Genomic DNA, 12,353 nt, shown 5'->3' on the forward strand with positions numbered 1-12,353 from the left:
CACAGTTCATTTCACAGCCGAAAAGTGTCTTCAGTTTATAATCTTCTTGCTGTATAATGTTTTTATTCTTGACCTTACTCCCACAGTCCCCAAAATATATTTCTGTTGTATGCCAAAAAGTCATCCGCTACAGACATTTATGTTGTATGTTGTCGTATGCTGATGACAGTATGTATGTTTGGGATCAATTAGGCCCCAGAGAAAATCCCTGTTAGACCTCTTATGAACAAACTGCTATACAACTCCAGTGAAAGAAATCCAAATAGTTAAAAAGCTTGTTAATAGTCTACATTACAAAGTATGTGAATGAAATGAAAGCCCTTTATATTCAATCATCTTTTACAACTGGAGTCAGACAGTTAATAAAACATGAAGTATCAAGCTGATGAAATATTATTACATACTGTATGTTCTTGAGCTGTTTAAGACAGTCTGAGGTCTCCAGGACCCCAAACAGAACAATCAAGGTAATTGAACCTTTCATATGTAAAATAACTCGGAGTGTTGAAAACATGAGCTATGAATTACTTTACACTGGAAGAAGTTGAACGACAACACAGCTACTCATAGGGAAGAATCTAGTGTGCCTAACTAAAGCTAGAAAAACTATTTTGCGCAAACAAAATGAACAACAATGATCATATTAACAATGTACATGTGATATGAAATCATAACATTAGATAAGATAATCCACAATTCGTCCCACAACGGGGAAATTTACAATGTTACAGCTGCAGCAGCAGAGAGAGTGCAAACAGGAAGCATCAGTAGCAAAAAACACAAAAGCAATATATGATTATGTATCAGTAAAATAAAAAAACACAGATTGGTGTACTGAGTAAACTACAAAACAAAGAGCAATAATAACAATAATAACATAAAACAATATAAAAGAAGCCAAACATAATAAAGAGACAGACCGCATGGTTGATTTCACATATACTGATATTGCACCTGATGATTGTGAGCAGTGAAAAATAAAAGCAAAATATAATAAACAGACAAGCTATTTACATTATTGCACGTATCATGTAGATAATTTTATAGTTGGTATATACAGATATTGCACATGAGTGATGATTGATTGTCCATGGTTTTAGTGTGTGTGGTCCACAGGGAGCAGTTCCGGTTGTAAAGTCTGACAGCATAAATAACATATAATACGAAAAAGTTCCCACTTCTTACCAGGTCATATATAAACCAAAAATAAATACACAAATAGAATACCCCACAATTAAAGGGGAAGTGCAGGAATGCTAGCTTTGGTTTTGTATCCAGTGTCCATCAGACAGACACCTGCCTTTAGAAACTAGAGCTCATGTGGGGGTGATGCGCAAAGCAGGACTGCTCAGTTAGCAAGGTAACTTCTTAAGAATCATGCAACAACTTCTTTGAATATGTGTTAATAAATAGCAATAATCAATACTTATGACTAACTGTGAACAAAAGGGGGTTCAATTACAGTAAAGAAACAATGGTAAAATTATAGAAAAAAACAACATTCCTTTCCTTCTATGGCCCAAAATTGTTAACATTCAGTAGCTAACTTCACAAAAAAAGACAAAAGAGTAATAATAGTATAGAATATCTTTATTGCCTTTGCACATGTACAATGAAATTGAATAACCAGCCATACAAAGCACTGAGAGGAAGAGCACTGAACTGCTGTGCCTCTGTGCGCCACCATCTTGCCATCTATAACTACTTAAACCATTATACAAATAAGAATGTATTTAAGTACCTGCATGCTACTGCAAAATGCATTTAAACTATGCAGTTTACTACTTCCCCACACTGTCTATCTGCCTCTTTCGAGAAATGTTTTATTATAAAGGCATAAAATGTATTTTTTGGCCAAGTTATGGCTTCAGTCTGTGACTCCTATGTTTCATTTTTAGGTCCCTTTTAATTCCTCCTGTTTTAACGGTTTTATGCTGCCATTTTGGCTTCCTGGTTAAAAAAGGGACAAATATAATTTATAAATAATTTGGTTTTGTTTGGACTAATTCCATAATTATTGACATGATATTTCTTGTGTCACACTGAGCCTTCTTTTTATGTTTATTGGTGCAAACTACAATAAAATGAACTGTACTACAGAAACTGTCAGTGACTTTACTTGTGTCGGATGCAGCTTGTGAAAGAATTTGAAGATTGTTGCAGTGTGTGTGTGTGTGTGTGTGTGTGTGTGTGTGTGTAGAGAGAGAGAGAGTGAGTGATGTTGTGGCTTGGGAGTAAGCACTCAAGGCCAGCCTTATTCCTCCTCCTCCTCCTCCTCCAACCCGTCTTTGAAGAGGAATGAGCATGGGAGGGAGGGCACATAGAAGGCCAGAGGAGACGCAGCGATAGTAGAAGTGAGGGGAGGAGAGAAGAGAAGAGGAGAGAAGAGGAGAGGAGAGGAGAGTGAAGGAGAAAGGGAGGGAGAGAAGGGGGCAGAGGGCACAGTGACATTACCTCCAACAGCCTCCGTGACCTCCCTCTGAAGCTGATTTAATAATTGAGACCGAGAGACTGAAATGAAAAGAGAAAGTGTGTGTGTGGCATGTGTGAAGGAGGGAGGACATTATTAATGTAGCTATTACTTGAATTTATGAGTGCATTTATAGCTTTTTTTGCAAGTTAAAAACTTGTCTCTCGTTCTATTCTCCATTTGACACTTTCTTCTTTCACTTCCTTCCTGCTTTGGGACTAAAACATGTCACCACTGTGGACTCATTTAGCTTCAAATTATAATTAACACAAAGTACAAAACCAAAATTCTGCCTGAAAAAATAAATGTTTTACTTTAAGCTACTGAACTTCTTTCAATTGCAAAGTGCCCTTTATGAATTAAGTTAAAAAAGTTAGCTCATGTTACAGTATTAATTAAAAATGCACCAGAATAAATTTGATTATTCTTTTTTTTTTGGCATTTCCTGTCTTAGAAAGCAGCAGTAGAGACACACACAGGAAATGAAAGAGATGACATGCAACAAAAGGCCGCTGCTGAAACCAAACCGGGGACACTGTGGTCATGTGGTATGTGTCTTAACCACGATACCAGCAGGATGCCTCAAGTGGGATAATTTTAACCAGTTGACTAAATGTTCTGCTCATTTCTTTTCTTTTTTTTTTTGGTAGCATTTAGTTTCAAATACTTAGATGGAGTATCAGCGTCTGACTCTGACATTTACACATTTACTTCCATTTGTGAGAGAGAAATAGTGAATAAAATAAGGTGCCAGAGAGCGTGTAGACATGGTGTATCTGTGTATTTAAGTGTGTGTGTGTGTGTGTGTGTCTCAGAGGGGGGCTGTGAGGAGGGTCAAAGTCAAGGAAGGCAGGAGGTATGAAGCAGAGTTCACCTGCACCTAATGACCTTCACTGGCCTCCATCCATCTGTTTATATTCATTGATTCATGCCTCCCAGAAATGACTTCACACACACACACACACTGCATGTTACATTATGTGTTAAATACTGAAAACATTCTTTTTGTAGTCTTGTATAGTTTTTTCCTTTTTTATTTATTTTATTTTATTTTTATTTATTGATTTATCTTTTTTTTTTGAGGGGGGGTTGGTAATTCTCCTTTATTGAATATAGCAGAAAAGATACAAGCAGAAAGTGGTGTGACAGAGATAAGGGGTATGTCATGAAACATAGAGCCCCGTCTCTTTGAACTCTATTTAATATATTTATTCCATATTTTTCCACAATAAACACAAAAACAAACAGGAACCATAAAGAACACACACAGAGAAAACATGGGGGGAAAAAACATCATGTATATAGTTCATCAGTGCATCAGTATGTCATGTATAAGATACATTGAGAGTTGCTTTCCAGGTGCATAAAGCATCCCCATATTTTTTAAGAATGAGTGGCCTTGAGTGGCATACATCAGTTTGTCCATGGCCAGCCAGTTTGAGAGGCTATCAGCCATTTAATAACAGTTGTCCCTGGTTTGGTTGGTTACATACAGCAATGTCAGATGGTGCCAAAAACAATGAGAAGTTGAACCATCAGACAGGTTTTAAATAAATTTGGTTCACCAAACTTATTTGGAAGAGAAATTCAGACTTTGACCACCATGCACACAGTTTTGTACAATGACAGATTATTACAACACATTTACAGTTTTACCCACTTTGGGTTTGGGATTGTGGGACACATTCTCAGAGTTCGGTAATAATTTATTCGGTAAAATTGTAATCACAACTGACAGAAATGATGGCAAAAACTACAAAAATAAAAACCCACGTTGCTATAAACTGCCATTTCCTTTTAAGTACGGAATCACACACACAAAAAAACAGGCATGTGCACACACTAACCTGACTTCAGCCTCACCCATAACCCCCCGCCAGCTCAAAGTGAAAGGCAAACCAACACCAACCCACACACACACACACACACCTCCATCAGACCTCAGCACTGCATTTGTTTCTAACTAAACCCCTGGCCGGCCGGGTTTACGGGGTTTAGGTGCAACGCGAGAAGCAGCACACACTCCTGCACCCCTCACCCTCCTCCACTCTCACTTTGTTATTTTTATAATTCAAGATCGGGGTGGGTAAGAGATGGGGTGACAGGGGGAGCGTGGCACTGATAAGGTAGCTAATACCCAGCTTTTTAAAAAGGTCAAAGGTCGCCCCTGCTTGACTGGGTGGTGGTGGGGTGTTGTACGCGTATAAGGGGCGGCTGAGGGTTTGGGAATGGGTGTTAGATGAAGGGGGGTTGGTTTTTTTTATCATTTGATATTTAGTAATAACAGAAAAGAAACAAGCAAAAAGCTGCAGAAGGAAAAGGAGAATGGTTTTCCTCAGTGACGGTAAGCAGAATCAGTGTCCCCTAGGAGCAGGAAATCCAGTGGGATCAGTCTTCTGATCTGCCCCAGCACTCAGACGACACACACACACACACACTTGCTACCACTAAATCAGGCTGTTGATTGAGCCGGCCTCTAATTTTAGCCGCAGACCCCCGGCTCCCAACCAGCAGCCCTTTGCATCCAGGGTCCGGTTGGTAATAGGCGGAAGAAAAGGTGATTAATAACTGTCATGTCTGTCACGGCACAGTGGCGTACGAGATGGGGAGGGGTCTGCTGCACTGACGCTGCGGGGGGAAATGGAGTTACACGCGAGATGCTAACAGCTGTTATTGTTGTTGTTGTCCGGGGAGGAGACGGACTGCAGTGTGGGCATGTTTCTGCATTTGTTGCAGCGCAGCTATGCACAGACCTCTCACACAAATAGTTTCTGCTTATATGCAACATGCAGATAATATGCTAGACAATATACTGCAGGTGACCTTAGATGCTCAGGAAGTCGTAGCAGCAGAGGGAAACATATAGATAAGATTAGAACAATATTGAATTTAGACAAATAGAAATATTTGAGTGCAGCCTCCTAACTTTTATTTGTTTGTCCATCATTTATTTTATATTGAGAAAAATTGTTAAGATACAAATTCAGAGGTTATTTAAGGGGAAAAAACCTGCAAATCCTGACTTCTGATGACAATTTGCACTTGGTCAATGATCAGAATGTGGCGTTTGTATTAATGTATTTACAGTAATATTGCTGAGTATGTAATGATGTTGATGGAGGTAAGAGGGATCAGTGTCGTTTGTCATGCACCCGCACACGCACACACTGCATCACTACATTCTTACTCATCACAGCATTCTTTATGATTTGGTGAGTTAGACATCAATGACCACTCACAGACAACAGCACTGGTATATTTTTATCTATAAAGCAATATTCGTCAAACTTCCGGCCGACCTCAGCTCCCTTCTGTGTGTCAGCTCTTCCAAGTAGTTGCTTTTTAATGTACCCCGGGTTTTAACAGATCTGGGGAAAACTGCGTTCTCTTCTCTGCACCTTGGACATGGAACAATCTTCAAAGGGATCTAAAGGCATCATAAAGAATGTGATGACAGAGACACGTGCTTGTTTTTCTTGAGAGGCCACTATGTTTGTTGTTTCATTGCGGATTTATGTTGTATTTGGTGCATTTTAAATGTGTTTTGATTGGCTGCTACCTCGGCCAGGTCTCTCTTGTTAAAGAGATTTTCAGTATCAGTGGGACTTCCTGGTTAAATAAAGGTTACATAAAAATAAAATAAAATAAAAACACACACAGCATCCATCATAACCAGTCCACACCAGGTCACACACTGTCATTCCTCTATCATTTTCCTTTCACCTTGATACAAATCACCAACTTCTTGTGTTTAAGAACAGGATTTCTACATCTTTATGATGTGATCTGTCTTCTAACGCCCCTCCACATTGACAGCAAACTGGAGTCACTTGCTTATTTGGAGGACACACCACTAGAGGGCGTTAGGTCAGAGCCTGATGTGTAGCAATACAACCATCCTCACCTGAGTTTCCTCAAATGGTTTCAACATGCTTTTCACTCACTGACTTTGGCAGAACTTGTACAGGGCACAGATATACTGTTTAATCTGTATGGTATACTTCCAAAGACTAATAAATACATTTTAAGATCCATGAAATGCACATTTGTATCCAATTTGATCAGGCTGATAAGGAAATGAAGCTGCGTATGACCCCTTACACCAAAGTACATCTGTTATCTACCACTTCATCACTGGTTGCGTACTCGATATGAGCAGTTCAACTAAAGAGTGTTTTTTAATGTTTCAACTAAGTCATTTAAGTGTGATAAAAATTAAAATTAGCTGAAAACATCCCCCAAAAAGCAACGATTAGAGGACAGTAGCAGAAATGAGTTTTGTCAAATATCCCGAGATCTTAAAGAGGAGTTAGTGGGGGGTTTTTTTAGATTATTTTTTGTTACCTTTACTATAGTGCAGCTAGAGAGTGAGAGGAAAGGGGGAGAGAGAATGGGGGTGATATGCAGCAAAGGGCTGCAGGTATGAATTAAACCCAGGCCGCTGCAAATTACTACATGGGGTGGACACTCTATTTGCTGAGCTAGAGGCTTCCCTGAGGAGTTAATGTTTTAAATGTGAATAAAGATTACTCTCATACCTTTAGAAAGCAATGAGACATCTGAAATAATCGTCATCAGGAAAGTTTCGGACGAGTGTTTTTGTAGGTTTCTACATGAAAATACTAAACGTTTCAGATTTACCGTGGCTGCGTCTGGATGTTAATGTGTAATGTCACAAGATATTTCACACTCTCTCACTTAGTGTACACATCTTACATCACTCGTGCACTCTATCTCTCTCGCGCACACACACACACCCGGACACACTACACCCTTATATTATATTGCTTGTCAGTGCCGTGTAGAAGCTTTAATCTTAATTAGCAGCCAACATTAGAGATGTTTAGACGTGTCTGTCGGCACCAATCACTTAGAGCCGAGCTGGTTTCCAACCAATCATCTGCAGTTGACCTTGTTCCTTTGATGATTACCCAGTTAGCACCTGTTCGCTGTGCCACAGGTAAACTCTTGTTGTGCCTGCGTCTGAGAGAAAGTTACAGAATGATACTGCAGGATTGTAAACTTTGAAACACAAGTGTCAGTGCGAGGGTAAATCTTTTGGTAAGTTAGCACAGTGTGCATGCACTGAAGCATGCACGTGGGTGTGTGTGTGTCCATCTGTGTGAGTGACCTCAGTCTGTCCGCCATACTTTATCTCTGGCCCTGCAGACTGTGTATCCCCTTGTGAGTGGGAGGCTCCAGGCGTTTGATGTGGCTGACAGTCGCCTCCTCTCTCCCTCTGGCCTCAGATCAGTGGCCCGGGCCTGCGTGGGTCGGCCCGGTTGAGATGACCGCAGCGGCAACGGTCAGCTGCCAAACCCACCGGTCAGGTTCTCCTCAGTCACATGACCCGGGTCACGTGACCCATTGGGGGCAGCCAATAGTGTTGTTGCCCTCGCCTCCTCATGTGGTGGGAAAACATTCCAACAGCTGGCCTCGGACTGTTTCAGAAACATCTGCAACGTCCGCCACTAGTGAGAATCTCCCCCCCGCCGCCTCAGAACATAACCTTATGATAATAGAGTTGGTGGATTAGGGATGATATTGAAAAGGCCCTTTTTTTCTTGGGTACCTGTTGCTTTTGTGTCCCATGGTGCAGTTTGAAAGGTTGTGGGAGAGCATGGAGTTTTTAAGAGGCGCTCTTCATATCAGCCTGACACACAGAGCGGACTTATCTGTAGAGGTGCTGGGGTTATTTCTTATCATAAAGCAGATCTAAGTGTGTGTGCATGTGTGTGTGTGTGTGTGTGTGTGCCGGAGAGAGCACTCCGTAGCCTTTGACATATTGTTAATTTGAAGAATGTTTGAAGTATGATGCAACATCAGCTGCTCTCACTTAGCTTTGAGCTGCTTTCCTCTGAAAAGTCCCCTCCGGTCTCAAATTACCACCGAAACAGCACTAGTACCACACTGTGTATGTGTGTATGTGTGTGTGTGTGCGTGTGTGTGTGTGTGCTCATTGTTGAAAGAACAATACTTTAAATGCCTCGTAAATGTGGTTAATACTGTAACATGAATTCCATATGAGATTAATTGGACATTTTTCAGAGGCGTTTATATAAACTGACAAAAATTTGGGGGCATTTGAAATTTCCAAATCCGAAATGTGGAATAGATAAGATCCATATCTGTTTTGGAAATTTGTGCTCGGCTTGTGCACCGCTGAGGCACCGATTCCAGTTGGGGACTGTTATGAATAATATTCAGTTGAGTTTTGTGCATAGCTTCTTTGTTGTGATGTGGATGTTAGTATATGTGGTTTGAGTAAAACGGTGTTTTCCCAATTTTCCGAAATCTGTTGGTGGAAGTGTGTGGTAGAGATAATTTTGTTTCTATTGGGCTCCATTTGTTTCCGTTCCTTATAAAGTGAAGGAGGGTGTTTGACTAAACCTCTTCATCCTCTTGTCATGATGTAATATGAAAGGTTTCTGTTATCTCTGATTGCAACCAAAGCCCCGAATGCCCCACTGTTCACACGAAGTTATGACAAGCCGAGCATTCAGCGTTAGCCATTTAAAGAAGTGTGTTTGCGCTCGCTCAACCCTTGACATTCCTCCTGACCCATGGAAGACATTGCTTCCTCATTCACACTCTCTTCCTTCAACATGGTGCCCCTTTCATTCTCATCATTTTCCTCAGCACATGAGCTCATTTGTTAATTTACCTCTCAGGCTGGCCTCTATCCATCCTAACGGTTCCTGTTGGTTCTCTGCCAGGTCTTTTACACAAGTCTCAGGGTTTGGTGCTGTAGGATCAGCTGGAATTTTACATGAGCAGCAGGCTTACTACTGATGCTAGAGTTTGATAAACAAGAGAGGACAGGATTTGTGGCGCCTCGCTAACCTGGCTGCCGCTGCAGAAGGGACGCCAGCAAGAAACATTTTCACCCAGAGTTGTTGTGATCATAGCAGGAACACATTAGCATAGGGAAATAACAATGTTCTTGTCATCATTTTACTCTGGAAAAAGTTGCTCTGGCATTAAGAGGTGAGTGTTATCACACCAGGATAACGCTGATTCTCTAGAAAGTGATTTTGCATCAAGACTTACTTCATACATGCCAACGTTTACAGTTAATGCAACAGTTAATATTACAAAATAAATGTCAGAGATAGGGGTGGAGTATAAAACACAGAGATTCATCTTCAGTTCATTTGAGTTCAATGATTCTTTCATGTTTTTAATAAAGGTCAGAGGACAAAATGTAATTTTGCTTGACAGTAGTGGGAACAATTAGAGGAAGATTAGGTATAGCCTACCTTTTCTTTTTTTAAACAGTTTTGTATCAATATTAACCCCATGCATGCCAGTGTTAACTGACAGTATCCGTAAATTACAATCTAAAGACAACAAAATAAAATAAAAATAATAATTACAGAAATTGTAAAAAAAAAAAAAAAAAAAAAAAAAAAAAATATGGGTGGGTATAAAACTGCATGGTTCAACTTAGATTTTTTTTTTCCCATAGTAATATGATGACAAAAATGTATTTTTGACAGGGGCATAGGTTTTGTTTCAATATTAAGTGGGGACACATATAAAAGGGGGGATTTGAGTGTCCTCTGATGGANTATAAAACTGCATGGTTCAACTTAGATTTTTTTTTTCCCCATAGTAATATGATGACAAAAATGTATTTTTGACAGGGCCATAGGTTTTGTTTCAATATTAAGTGGGGACACATATAAAAGGGGGGATTTGAGTGTCCTCTGATGGAAAATTTGAGCATCAAACACTTCATTTTCATCCATTTGAGTAATTTTTATGCACTCATTTTTTTTGCTTTTTTTGCATCACTTTAGAGTGTGAACGTCTTTAATTGTGTCAAAGTAAAAATCCCCTATCTTTGTATTTTAAGTGGGGGAGGGGACAAATGCACGTTTTAAATATTGAAATTTACACCTTTGATTTTTGCAGTAAGCATTAAGTCATAAGAGCAATTAAACCAAGATAAAGTATACCTTTGTAACTCCATGCATGCCCTTGATAGCTGACAGTATTGGGAAACTTAATTCAATTCAATTCTATTTATAAAGCCCAATATCATAAATCACAATTTGCCTCAGACGGCTTTACAGCATACGACATCCCTCTGTCCTTAGGACCCTCACAGCAGATAAGGAAAAACTCCCCAAAACAAAACCCCTTTAACAGGGAAAAAATGGTAGAAATCTCAGGAAGAGCAACTGAGGAGGGATCCCTCTTCCAGGACGGACAGACCAGAACAGATCAACATAATAAATTTACGGTAATCTATATGACAAAATGGATTTATATAAAAAAATTTTTAAAAAAGTAGCATAAACAGAGTTGAAATTTAAAAGTGAATGATTCAAAATGTAGTTACTATAATAATATTAGAGTACTTAAAATTAAAATGAACTTCTTGTCTCACCTAACACCCACGATTAGCAGATATGCTGCTTGACAGTTGAATGTGATGGCCAATGCATCACCGCCCATCTGTCTGCTACATCAAGCCATGTAAAACAACAGTTATAATTTGCCCTGGCATCGTCTTTGACCTCTCACCCACATGAAGTAACCTCAGGGTCTGCCCTTGTCTTTCAACTCTGAGCACAGGCCCGAGCCCTCTAGCTGCTAGCCTCTGGGTCAGCGTGGATAAAAGCTCTGCATTATAGGAAAAGGAAGCAGCACATGTTGAGTTTGTTTTACATGGGGCTTAATGGATTCCCGCTTATGCATGCATGTGTGAACGTCCGCTTCCCTTCACCACTGGCCCAGCGGCGCAGACACGCGTGACCACGCACACGCATAATGCCTGGGGACAGGATGGGCACCCACACATATGCCCACAACGCCGGGGCCTCGGGAGGCGCAGCGTAGGGGCAGATGGCTGCAGAAGCGGGCACGGTGGGCACAATGGAAGGATGTAGTGTATTGTTTTAACCCATGTGGCAATGGGGCGAGGGCTGCCAGAGGCGAACGTCATGATTTGACACATGTGGCGAGGCCGATGACTGACGGTGGTAAGAGCTGAACCGGTGCACGTGGAAATAGACCCGAACCGTGAACTTGAACTTTTGACTTCAGTCGATATAATGGAATCTTATCAGTGACATAACAAGGCCAGGAAGGGAATGAGAAAAGGTTATGAAAATGACTAATATTGAGCAGGTGCTGCCAAGTTATGTTTCACCAAGGTATTTTTTTTTTTTTGGCCAATTTTGTAGCAAAACAGCCTATGAGGTAGAGTGCTCGGACAAATTTAGCACATTTCAACTGTCTTCAGCAGCCGTGTATAATTTGATAGGGCGACATCAATGGGAATGTAAGTTGGAGTGGGTTAGAATGTGGAATGTGCCACAGCCAATCAGGCGCCTCAATCTCAGGCTGACAGCCAATCAGGTCATGGCACTTCAGGTCCCCGAGAGACCACTGAACTCCACGCAGAGGACATTTCTGAAGAGATCATGAACTTTTCACTCCAGGAGATCTCTGCTTCCTTTTCTCCATCCATAAATTGCTTTTTTTCTGTCTTAGAGAAGTATGTCTCTCTGGTAATTGTATTTTGCCTCATGCCAAAGAAATGTTTCCTCTCTCACCGCCCCTGATCTCTCGCGCTCTCTCTCCCATTCTGTCTCTCCGTCCGTCCGTCTCCCCTCGTCACCCCCCTCTCTCTGTCTCACTCGAGTGATGGGAAAAGAGCCTGAGCAGGAATTTTTGTGTCTGTGAGTGCTGTTTGGTTAGACAGAGTCATATAACACGGCTATGGCGCGTTCACATGTGCCTGAGAGTTGGGGCAGCGCCGGCTATTTACATTAAAGAGCCCAGAGCGCGCAGCACTGGGGCTCCCAGCCCTCCATGGTTACATTAAGTGAAATAGAATCAGCCTAACCCTCACCACTCAACACTCTCTGTC

The sequence above is a fragment of the Epinephelus moara genome, chromosome 2 (assembly GCF_006386435.1).
Source record: "Epinephelus moara isolate mb chromosome 2, YSFRI_EMoa_1.0, whole genome shotgun sequence".
Lineage (NCBI taxonomy): Eukaryota > Metazoa > Chordata > Actinopteri > Perciformes > Serranidae > Epinephelus > Epinephelus moara.